We start from the raw sequence: 12,013 nt of genomic DNA on the forward strand, positions 1-12,013 counted from the left end.
CGTGCTCTGTCTCTCTCTTTCTCTCTCTCAAAAATAAATTTAAAAAAAACATTAAAAAAATTAAAGAAGAATATACTGGAAGTACATATCCCACATGTTAAAAGACACTATATCTGTGGGATAGGATGAAAACAAGGGGTAAGGCATGATCTAAGTAGCTTTACATACTTGTCTATGTGTCCAGTTTTTTTTTCAATTAGCACACATTGCCTTGTTGTCAGCAAAAGCAGTATAATCAGCTAGAAGCTGATAATTTCAGTATTTTCATTAAGATAAAATAAAAATCCTAAATGTAAGAATTCAAAAACGCTTCTATAAGATACACCGGTATTCTAATATATGTATAGTATATTTTAAAGTTTACCCACAACTGTGGAAAGATAATCAATACAAAGAAAATGGAAACAATAATGGTTTGCGCTGGGAAGTCTGATTTTAAATCAAATTTTCATGGAAGTCTGTTTTTGAAGAATACTAGATGATATATTGAATGCCTAGAAAATACAGTAAAAAGTAGATAAGCCAATCAAGAAGGTCAGCATGTGCAGTGGGTGGTATATCTATTGATTTTTACTTACCTAGAATCCATTCCTCCTTCTTATGGTATTAGAAGTATAATGCCTTCGTCTGCTATTTTTTTTAGAGACTCATTGTGTCTTGTCCTATTCTGACCAGTGGATGAGCATGGGACCTAAGCTATGCCCATCATACTTTCTTCTAAGAATTATTATTTTGAACACAATTTCATGGAGAGTAGTGGGAACATCCTGGCTCTGCAACACTCTACTTTTGTGTAGTTTTGTTCTATTTGTTTCTTTGTTTGTGTTACTTTTCCATGGTTTAGTCATTCATTTATTCAACGAGTATTTATTTAGGTGCTATCTACTGTGCAAAATGTCCCTGCCCTAGTATTTTACTTAAGATCAATAATAAATGTAAGTCAGCAAACGTATAATATGTGAAACAATAATAAGTACTACAGAGAAAAAATTAAGGAAAGCAGGAGGATGGGATGCTTCTCTATGGGGCGGAGTTGAAATTTTAAATGTTTACTTATTTATTTTGAGAGAGAGGGAAAGAGAGAGCAAGAACGGGGAAGGGGCAGAGAGAGAGAGGGAGGGAGAGGGACAGAGTGAATCTGAAGCAGGCTCTGTGCTGTCGGCGTGGAGCCCATCGTGGGCCTGGATCTCACGAACCATGAGACTGTGACCTGAGCTGAAACCAAGAATCAGTCGCTTAACTAAATGTACCACCCAGGTGCCACGTGGGATTGAAATTTTAAATGGGGGGGAAGAGGTGCCTGGGTGGCTCAGTTGGTTAAGTATTGACTTTGGCTCAGGTCATGATCTCTCATGTTTTATGTGTTCCAGCCCCACAATGGGCTCACTGCTCTCAGCACAGAGACCGTTTCATTTATTCTGTTCCTCCCCCACTTGAGCCCTGTCTCTCTCAAAATAAATAAATAAATTTAAATAAAAAGGAAACTTTAAATGGGGGGTGAAGGAAGATCTCATTGAGAAGGTGAGGTGTGAGAAAAACCAGAAGGAGATGTGGGAATGAGCTACGTGGTTATCTGGAGAAAGACCCAAAGATGCAAAGGTCTGAGGTGGGATTATGCCCTGGGTCTTCAAGGAATGTGAGTGGAGCAGAGGGAAGGAGAGAGAGGGTGGTAGGAGGTGAGGTCAGAGTGGTCTGGGGGCTGGGGGAAGATCACATAGGGATTCCATGGTAAAGAGAAAAGATGTTGGCTTTGACCTGGAGTGAAATGGAGCCATTGAACAGTTTAAGTAGGAGAGTGGCATTTCTTGATCTACATTTAATATCATCTATTTGGGGGCACCTGGGTGGCTCAGTGGGTCCTTCCGACTTCGGCTCGGGTCATGATCTTGTGGTTTGTGAGTTCAAGCCCTGTGTCAGGCTCTGTGCTGGCAGCTCAAAGTCTGGAGCCTGCTTTGGATTCTGTGTCTCCCTCTCTCTCTCTGCCCCTCATCTGCTTGTGCTCTGTCTCTCTCTCTCTCTCTCAAAAATGAATAAACATTAAGACAAACAAACAAACAAACAAAGAAACAAACCATCTATTCGTTTATTAGGTTGGAAATCGCCTGAAGAAGGTCAAGGGCAGAAACCCAGGGACTAGTTGGGAGGTTCCTGCATTCATCCAGGTGAGGAATGATGGTGGCTTTAAAGAGGATGTAGACCTTGAGGTGATGAGAAACCATGGGATTCTAGAAATATTCTGTTGTTCAGCTTTTCCTTTGATTCTATGAGCGACTCTATATCTTTTCAATCAATTATTTTTCTCTGTCAAGTTAGACATTTTGGACTTTTATTCTTGTAATCCAAGAACTCTAACAAACTCACAATGTCCATAAAAAATAAGAAAAATAATAATCTTTTACTAACACTGTGATCTTGAGTAAATTAACCTATTTGCACCTCTTTTCTTCATCTAATATAGTGATGTAATATATTACACCTAAAATACTGGTGTAATACCAGGTTGAACCGTATGAAACTGTCATTTTTGTAGGTCAAAAATGGTTCCATACTGACATGTTTATTTGGCTTACCTCCAGAACCCGCCTTGCGGGCTGTTGTGAGGATTAAAGGAGCAAATATATATAAAACATTTAGGATGGGGTCTAGTACATTGTAAGAACAAACTAAGTGTTAGCAATTACCATCTTATTATTATCTGTGTTTTACATTTGCAACATTTTTTCACATTTTTCTGTGATAGCCTCTCGGGATAGGCCGGACAAGCAACATCACCCACACGTTTGAAAGAGCTTTCTCCAGTACTTTAAAAGGTGTTTGTTCACAAATTGTGCCATTTGGTTCACAAAACAATCCAATGTGGTATGGAGCACATGGTTTTTTTTTTTTTATTTTTTTAATTAAAAAAAAATTTTTTTAATATATGAAATTTATTGTCAAATTGGTTTCCATACAACACCCAGTGCTCATCCCAACAGGTGCCCTCCTCAATACCCATCACCCACCCTCCCCTCCCTCCCACCCCCCATCAACCCTCAGTTTGTTCTCACTTTTTAAGAGTCTCTTATGCTTTGGCTCTCTCCCACTCTAACCTCTTTTTTTTTTTTTTTTCCTTCCCCTCCTCCATGGGTTTCTGTTAAGTTTCTCAGGATCCACATAAGAGCGAAAACATATGGTATCTGTCTTTCTCTGTATGGCTTATTTCACTTAGCATCACACTCTCCAGTTCCATCCATGTTGCTACAAAAGGCCATATTTCATTCTTTCTCATTGCCACGTAGTATTCCATTGTGTATATAAACCACAATTTCTTTATCCATTCATCAGTTGATGGACATTTAGGCTCTTTCCATAATTTGGCTATTGTTGAGAGTGCTGCTATAAACATTGGGGTACAAGTGCCCCTATGCATCAGTACTCCTGTATCCCTTGGGCCAGTTCCTAGCAGTGCTACTGCTGGGTCATAAGGTAGGTCTATTTTTAATTTTTTGAGGAATGTCCACACTGTTTTCCAGAGTGGCTGCATCAATTTGCATTCCCACCAACAGTGGAGCACATGTTTTAAAGTCTTCATTGCTCATTTAAATCAACTAATGAAATGAATAAGTAATTTGTACACGTTTGATATTTTCCCCCAATGGAAGAGATAAAATTATCGTATGTTATCGTGACACGGACATTTTAACCGATGAGATGTACAAAAGCAAAGTTTGAAGCTTTTGATCTTCAGGATGCAGTTCAATGCTCATGTCCTTCTGGAGAAATCCTATGATTCCTAGGCCCATTTTGTTGCTCTCTCTTCCAGGCTGCAGAGCTCTTTGCTCATATCTGTTAGCAAAGAGACGTTTTGTAAACAGTACATGTAGTCGTGCCATCATTCTGGGTATGTGTCTTCTCTCCTCCGCTTTGATTCCTTCTTTATCTCTGATTTCTCTACACCTAGCACAGTATCGGACACGAAGTGGTTGCCAAGTAAATGGTTACAAAATTAACAAGGAACTAAGTGAACAAATGACTTAATGATTATTCTCCCTGTTCTATTCATTAGAAAACCGAAACCCTATAGTGAGGTAGATTGCCCAATTTTGCACAACTACCAAAAGGATAAGCTAGGAGTCAAACCCAGGTTGCACGAAACCATGTCCAGAAGGCCATCAGATGTGGCATAAAGCGTCACACCAAAACGAGAGAATGGTGTGCTCAGTCTTGAATGTGACTACCAGACGAGAACCTACCCCAGATGGTATTTCCAATTTAATCAACATCACCTGTGAGCCAAACTGAAGAGTAAATGTTAAGACAGGATCACTAATAATGGGGACCTGGAATGTAGCCAGAATTAAAACAATGATCTGCTTAACAATCCCTCTGGGCTGGATGCATGCGGAGAACGGATAAATGCTGGATATCGAAACAGCTGTTCTATGGCAAACTGAAATGGGGCAATCATAGATAGCAAAGGGAGTAGAAACACTTGAAAGTTGTCTTAAATAAAGGAGTGCTTTAAATAGCGTGTGACCTGGCTGTGGCCTCTTAAGAAGCAACCACCACATACAAACCACCCTGGCATGCAACTCTAGAGAACGAGGTAGCTTTTGGTGAGCAAAGACTATGGAATTATAAAAGGCAATGACAAGTGGTACCTATCAGTTCCCAGTATGCATAGACCATGTTAGTCCGAACATCACCTTGGGATATGAAGACCAGTGCTCTAAGTACAAATTCCAGATGTCATCACCTCCACAACTTTGCCTCCTAAACATGACCATTTTCCACAACCTCCTTATAAGCATTGGCTAAATGACCCTATTTTTCACATACTGCTTATTGCTTCATTTTTTAAAGATTATAATGGTATGGTGTCTTCTCAATGTAGTCACAAATTGCCTTAGATCAGAAACCAAAGCTGATGTTCAAAATGCTTAACAACCAGACACAGACATAGAGTGACCAGAATGCTGGCTTGACACTGTTTCGGCCTGCTCAAGTTACTGTCCTCATTCTTTGGGGTCGATGACTCTACATGAAGAAGTGTCATAGGACTGCATACACAGTGTTCTTGGAAAGGACCTTTTGATTGATTGACTCCCCAAGTTCATTTTCATACTTGTCTGTCCTTTGAGGAAATCCCGTATCAGCGTGTTCCTTTACCATCCACACGACTGTATGAAAATAAGCATGTCAATGACAAACTTCGGTCTAAAAATAAGGGGACAACCAAGTTAAGGAATCAATTGTTCAAAAAAAGTTCAGGTACTCAACAGTCATTTTAAAATACATACTCTGCATCACTGTGGGAATCTGGAGATTAAAAACAACGGTACTTACATTTCAGGAGCATATAGGTTAGTAGAAATAGAAATCTTACCACGGTTACTGCCAACTATAATATGACCAAATGTTTTAAGAATCAGCTCAGTATAATCATTATAACAGCTACAAGATCTCTCTAGGGTTGGTAGGTGCAGTTGGATTTCATGTATATAAACATCGGATCATCTCATCCAAACTTCTCAGTATCACAGCTTCCCTGAGAGGTGGCTAGCAGCTTTGTTGGATCACTTACAGTACTGGGGAGAGAGGCCATTGTCTTATAAGAGAAGCTACGTATTTTTAAGAGAATGAATTTAAAAAAGCACTTTGCAAGATATACTACAATTGTGGATTTTCCCACATGACCTTCTCTAAATTACTCATTACGACTTTACGTAGAGGCCGCTGGGTGGCTCAGTCGGTTAAGTGTCCGACTCTCGGTTTCGGCTCGGGTCATGAGCTCACGGTTTGTGGGTTTGAGCCCCACGTCAGGCTCCGTGCTGGCAGCGCAGAGCCTGCTTGGGAGTCTCTCTCTCTCCCTCTCTCTCTGCCCCTCCCCAACTCATGCCGTCTCTGTCTGTCTCAAAATAAATAAATAAACTTAAAAAAAGGAAAGAAAAGAATTTAGGTAAACTAGATATTAAGGTCAAAGTGATTTTCAAACTTGTATCCAAAATATCTTCTGGTGTTCACCCTTAGGTATAAAATGGTAATCAAGTATAACTTTGACTAAATCTCAAGAGCACTATGATAACACATGATGAAAGATATTTATGTAGTAGGAAACTTCAGAAAAGTAAGGGACATTTTCATCCATTTTTCCTTGTCCTCATTTAGTTGGGTCATTTGATCTGAGTTGGTAAGTTGCTCCCCAACTAGTTCGTTTAGGTTTAGCAAAAACTGTTAGTTCTTCTTAGCCATTTTGATGTGGGTAAAGCTTTCCTGCATATCTACTAAATTCTGATACTCTGGTAAGATAGATACAGGACCACACAGATATTATCTCAACTCTTGAGGAGCTTAGAGTCAGATCAAGAGAGGCAGACCTCCAAATAAACAAGAACAACATAAGGTTTTCGACATGTGTGAGAACGCATGAGCAGGAATCAAAACTGTCACAAAGAAAGAGTGGTCAGTTCTCTTTTTCGTGTCGGCTGGCCTTCACCAACATAACCATGTTCCAAAGAGAGAAGAGAATACATTTTTTTTTCCTCCAATGAGATAGCTCTCTGGGACATACCCGACCACTACTTCTTCTATGTAAACCATTTAATTAGTATGCTCCTCTGTGTTTGTAGCTTTCTGATGGCTATTGTAGGATTCCTAGGGATGGTTTGAATATGTCCCTGAAGAACTGTATTTAATGGGTTTCAGACAGTTAATAAGGTCTTGATGGGTAAACTATTGGAAACCACCTAAAGTAGTATAACACCGTGCTTTACATATGTCATTCGGACTATTCCTGGTATAGCTATATCACCTATCTATGTAGAGGCACCTCGTAATTTGAAGAAAATATGGATGACGAGATGAGAGTGATCACAAATGCTTCGTATCTCCACCACATTCCAGGTTATTTGTTTTGAGCCTGCTCTCCGAGATACCTTTCAGGTCGACCGAAATAATTCTATTGTCTCTCTGACACTATTTGGTGTTGCTATCCATTTAACTCCAGCTGTAAAACAGCTTTATAAGAGCACTGCAGTGTCACATTACAGAGAACAGATGTCAAGATAAAGGTTCGCTAACTTGAAGCAACTTACATAAATAGAACGTTCAGGTGTGTCTGTGACCACAAGGGGAGAAAGAGAAATTGTGTTTTGTGCAGTTGAATGATATCAAGGACAGGCTCTTTCCTTGAGATGCCAACAGAGGAATTTTGTTAGCAGTATTCTGTGAACAAAACACTTAAGAGAATGTATGTATACAATAGCTTAAAAAAAAAGGGTTACTGACACAGATGCCAATTTGGTGGGGCATATGGAACATTTACACTTGCCTTTTTCTTTCTTTCTTGCTACAGCTGGTGCTGATTTAGTATGTGAAATTTTACTAGCAGGAGTGCTAATCAAGACCGAGATTCTGTAAGGATTTAGTCATTTATGTAGGGGAAACTACGGGTATCATTAAAAAGTAGAAGATCATCTTATGGAAAAGCATTATCATTATCAACCTCATTTTTAAACTAAACAGACACAATGGTACTGTAAGTATCACTTTAGCAGCCGAAAAAGTCAGAATGTGTTCCAGATAATGTTCTAAGAGGATTGCACCCGCAGTTTAAAGTTTGGTAGTGTCGGAGTGCTGCAGAAGGTCAGCAGTTTAACAGTTAGCTGCTTAACTTTGCTGTGGAGTGGTTCAGCAAAACTGCCTTTCGGAACCATTCGATTTTTAAGGAACGAAGCGTAACTGTCATGCTCTAGAAGGCGACAGCCTTTTCCTGAATCTTTTGGGGGGAGAGGCTTCTCCCTTCTGTTTCGGAGTACAAAACTTTGCAACAGGGGGCCGAATTTCATGCAATAGTGCCACCGATCGTGCAGGGGCTGAGAGAAAAATTAAATTAAAAAAAAAAAAGAAAGAAAGAAAGAAAGAAAGAAAGAAGAAAGAAATCTTTCCCAAGCGGCATCAAAAGCATTGCCGGTGCATTAAATATGTCGTACAGGTGGCTCGGTAGAGCTGGAGACCTGCACAGCAGCTCCAAGACATCTGCTGCCTGAGGAAACTCGCAATGTGGCAAAGGGGTGTCTGGAGCTCCCTGTGGAAGGGCGCCAGCTGCCCAGGGCTTCGCTGTCGCAGAGGAACCGAGAGTCTTGGTGGGGCCTCACGTGAAGCGGGGCGTCCTTCGCCCTCCTCCCAGTGACAGTTTCGAGGGCAAGGAGGGCCTGCCGTGACAAACCGGAGGGGTGGCGTCGGGCGAGTCGTGGGTCCTTTTTGAAAGCATCTCCGAGGGCTTTGTCCCTCGGCGTGACGACGAGCACAAGCCCGCAGTCGAACCGTTTTTCTTTTCTTTCCAGGTCTCATTTCTGTGGCTCACCGCGAGTTACTTCTTGTTTTCCTGATCCGTGCCTTCCGTGTCCTCAGAAGAGATCTTTGAAAGGTGACGGTTGCTAAAATGTAAGCAACTGAGTATCTTATCATAAAATAATTAATGGTTCTATGTTTTAGACGGTTGGTTTAATTGTTTCAGAATATTTTGACATAAGCGTGGCACTTTTTGAAGCAGAATACATATTATGACTTATAAATAACTGTTTTAACTAACTAATTAAAATTCATTTATTGAGTACCACCACCTCCCAACAACTATGTTGCAAACAGAAGGGACAAAGATTGTATGACACAATCTATAGCCCTTGTTCAGAATCTAGAATATTTTAAAAATTAATTAGTAAATCTCTTAATTAGTTTATTTACTCAGGCTTTAATAACATTTTTACTATGAGCATGACCATCTGGGCTATCTGATTAAAACTGGAAAAGTTGAAGACCCATCCTTAAGTACATGAAGGGGAAAGGGTGAGTAGGTTGGCACTGAAGTGTCAAATTCTGAAACAACTCACATGGACCTCTTTCTCTTTTCCCTTTCATCGGAACTCCCTTCCAGCAATAATGGTGCCTGAGAAATGAAGCTTCAAGAAGTGAAAGAAAGGGCAGCTAGTTAATGGGATGTTTAGTTGTTTAAACACACGAGAGGATAATAGAATTCTTTTCCAAAAAGGCAAAAACTGGGGTAAAAACTGAGTATTTGTAGTCATTTATTTACGTATATACAATTCCAACTACAGTGATTTCTAAGCACCAAGAAGTTCCCCTTAAAAATTCTGTTACGTGATGTTGAAGGAAGTACCTTTTATTTCTGAAATTGTACCTGATGAATATTGTTAGAGAATTTCGTCAGTGAGGCAGGCATTCAGGTGGAAACATTTGTGATAGGTCCCAGGGTGCAAAAAAACTGTTCCTCGCCCTTCAAACTATCTTAAATTTATCCTTCATCATTTATTATGTTGTCATACTTATGAATCATAGGGAAAAATAAAATACCTTATTTGAAAAAGAAACAGGTATGCCCTCTCTTTAAAATATATCAGGTTAGCTAGCTGAAGCATAAATTAGGATGGTCTACAAACTGTTAATGGTGACAGCAAGCATATGGCAAATTTGAACTGTCTGCAGGTCAACGTTTACTTTTGCTTTCCAAATGTCTGTCAGTCATTGTTAGGATCTAAATCCATGTGTTAATGGGTGAAATTCAACAATATGAAATCGTTCAGTAAATTCTTGGAACAAGCAATCTTTTTGGTCTTTGTCTGTCGTATACAACCTTCCCGGATAGCACACTTACAAAATTTGGCCCAGTGAGAAGAAACCCTTTGAAGAGTACTGTTGCCTTTGCTGTGTTCAGTTAGGAAAAGGATATATAATCATACGCAGTGTGTGCGTATGTATGTGTGCATAGGTGTGCGTGTGTGTGAATATTTCTACGCACACATGAATTGGATTCTCAAAGAACCAGTAAGGTGCTCAGATTGGTACGTTTACCAGTGTTATGAGTGTTTCTGTTGCTGTGATTATACCTCTAACTATGGCAATAGAAAGCCATCTTTTAATTTCTCCCCTTCCATCAGAGTATCCTGATGGCACCGAAGACCAGTGACAGTGTGACCATAATGTACTGTTCTGCCAGAAATAGTAATGAGAGGAGCAAGCAAGTGCAGCTGGGATGAAAAATGAAGTGGAGATCCTAGGACGATAGGGAGTGGGTTATGGACAAAGGTGTGAGAAAATAAAGGGAGGAACAGAAGAGAAGGTTTGAAATATGACCGTCTTAAAACTGGCAGATCAGCAAACATCCGAAGAGAGGAAGGCACTGAACTAATCGACCTTTCCTGAATGGACATGAGAAGATGCGTGTACCACGAGCAGCTGGAGCTGTCTTTATTTGGAAACTTCTTCAGAACAACTCTAGTTCTGGCTCTGAAAACAATATGGAATCAGATGTTGGAAGAGAGTAATGCTGCTTGTTTCTCCAGGGCCACAAGAATTCTGATCACATGAAAACGTCACTTGTTAAAATAAAAGCCCAAAGTTGTTCCAACTCACTTGAAACACCACAACAAAAAACGGTCTTGACTCAATTGAAAAGTAGAGTCGAGTCACGCCCTCATCTTGACTCTGAGGGATCTGCTCCTTCAGCCATTTGAAACAGGACGGTTCCCTTTACTATTGATTTTCCTATTAACAATTCATTTATTTGTGTTAAGCTTTGTGCATTTCAAAAGTATATATCTCATAAATGGAAGCATTGGGATTCAATTTTTTTAACCCTCATTTTATAAATTTGAAAGGGAAAAATCTTTAGAACATTATTAAAATCTCAAACATGTGAAAATAACTTGAAGTAATCCAATCAAGGTTTCAAGATACCATCTTCTTTGTTTTCCAAAGATTGAACTTCCATCCCATTTCCTTTGTGGACTGAGAATGTATCTTAGTGACGACGGTGCCCGCACATGGTTGTCACTCAATAAATGTGTGTTGAACTAAACCTCATTATTCCCATTGCAATGAGGTAGATAGCAACAGGTTTTAATTCTAAAACTATCACTTAATTGCTCTTTCTTAGCTTGTTTTCCTCATATTTAAAATCAGGAATAAAGCTTTCTGTCTTGCACTGCTTCCGTGTGTGCTGGTAAATATCTAACAACTTGACTGTCCTTTCCAGATGGATAGATAGATAGATAGGCAGGCAGATAGGCAGATAGACAGATAGACAGACAGATGGATAAAGGACCGGGTGTGTAGCTTCTGCCTGTTTCCGTGGTGTAAATATTCCCACCACAGACAATTTTGAGCTACCGACATGACATCACTGAATGCTGACTTGGAAAGAGCTGTGTATAATCTACTCTTGTGGTTTGATAGAGGCCAGCTCCCAACATACCACGGTATGACTTTAAGTTTACGGTTTGATTTTATGCAATTGCTCTTCTGTGCTACTGTAATTTGGAGCACTAAGAATATCTTAAGAAGTAGTAGTTTAGTGGATGCCGCTGGGTCTCTTGCATGCTGTGATGCATCCATTGCCTAGCTGCTGTAGTGTAGGCTGATTACCATTCACAGCTGTCCCCTTGTCTGCAGAATTACCCTTGACGGGGAGGGGCCTCACCCAGGAAGGCTACACACCCAGCTCCAACACTGCCCCCTGTGATGGACTATAGACATTGACTGTCTGACACGAGGGAAGAAAACTGTCAACCTTTTGTCTCAAGCTGTGACCAACTCTGCAGTACAGTTTCTGCTCCAGAGCTTCTTATGGGAACAGAAGGAAACCAAGACCGCAGCCTCTCTTGGTTCTTCCTGCTGCCCTGCCCCGCCTCTCTCAGAAAATAACCTGAATAAGAATCCCTTTCTTAGGCTGCTTCTAGGGCACAAGATCTAAGATAGTCGAGAGCAGAAGTGGTCTTAGGAAGCAACTGTAAGGGTAGAATTCTGAAGTTGGATTCCTTGTTGTCTAGATGTTAGGCAATCACTGGTGGTAGGGGGAATATTGATCATCCCATGTATAGTGTGGCAGTGCCATTGCTAAGACTTTCATCTGTGGCGAACAGGGATGGAGTACAGGTGAAGGGAATGTAATAATTGGTGCAATGTCTCAGGTATTTGAGAAATATGGGGGAAATAGTATCTGTAAGGACTATGGAAC

The 12,013-nt window shown here is 40.3% G+C and overlaps 1 long non-coding RNA gene across 1 annotated transcript in view; it reads left to right on the forward strand.

The window, feature by feature from the left end:
- LOC144617165 (uncharacterized) overlaps positions 1-11,250 on the forward strand; it is a 45,553-nt gene extending 34,303 nt beyond the window's left edge. The window contains exons 3-4 of the long non-coding RNA XR_013557321.2: positions 8,325-8,424; positions 9,936-11,250. This is a non-coding gene — a long non-coding RNA (uncharacterized LOC144617165). The remainder of the gene's footprint in view (positions 1-8,324; positions 8,425-9,935) is intronic.
- Positions 11,251-12,013: the final 763 nt, after the last annotated feature.

Source organism: Panthera onca, chromosome C1, assembly GCF_046562875.1.
Source record: "Panthera onca isolate mPanOnc1 chromosome C1, mPanOnc1 haplotype 2, whole genome shotgun sequence".
In the NCBI taxonomy this organism is placed as follows: domain Eukaryota; kingdom Metazoa; phylum Chordata; class Mammalia; order Carnivora; family Felidae; genus Panthera; species Panthera onca.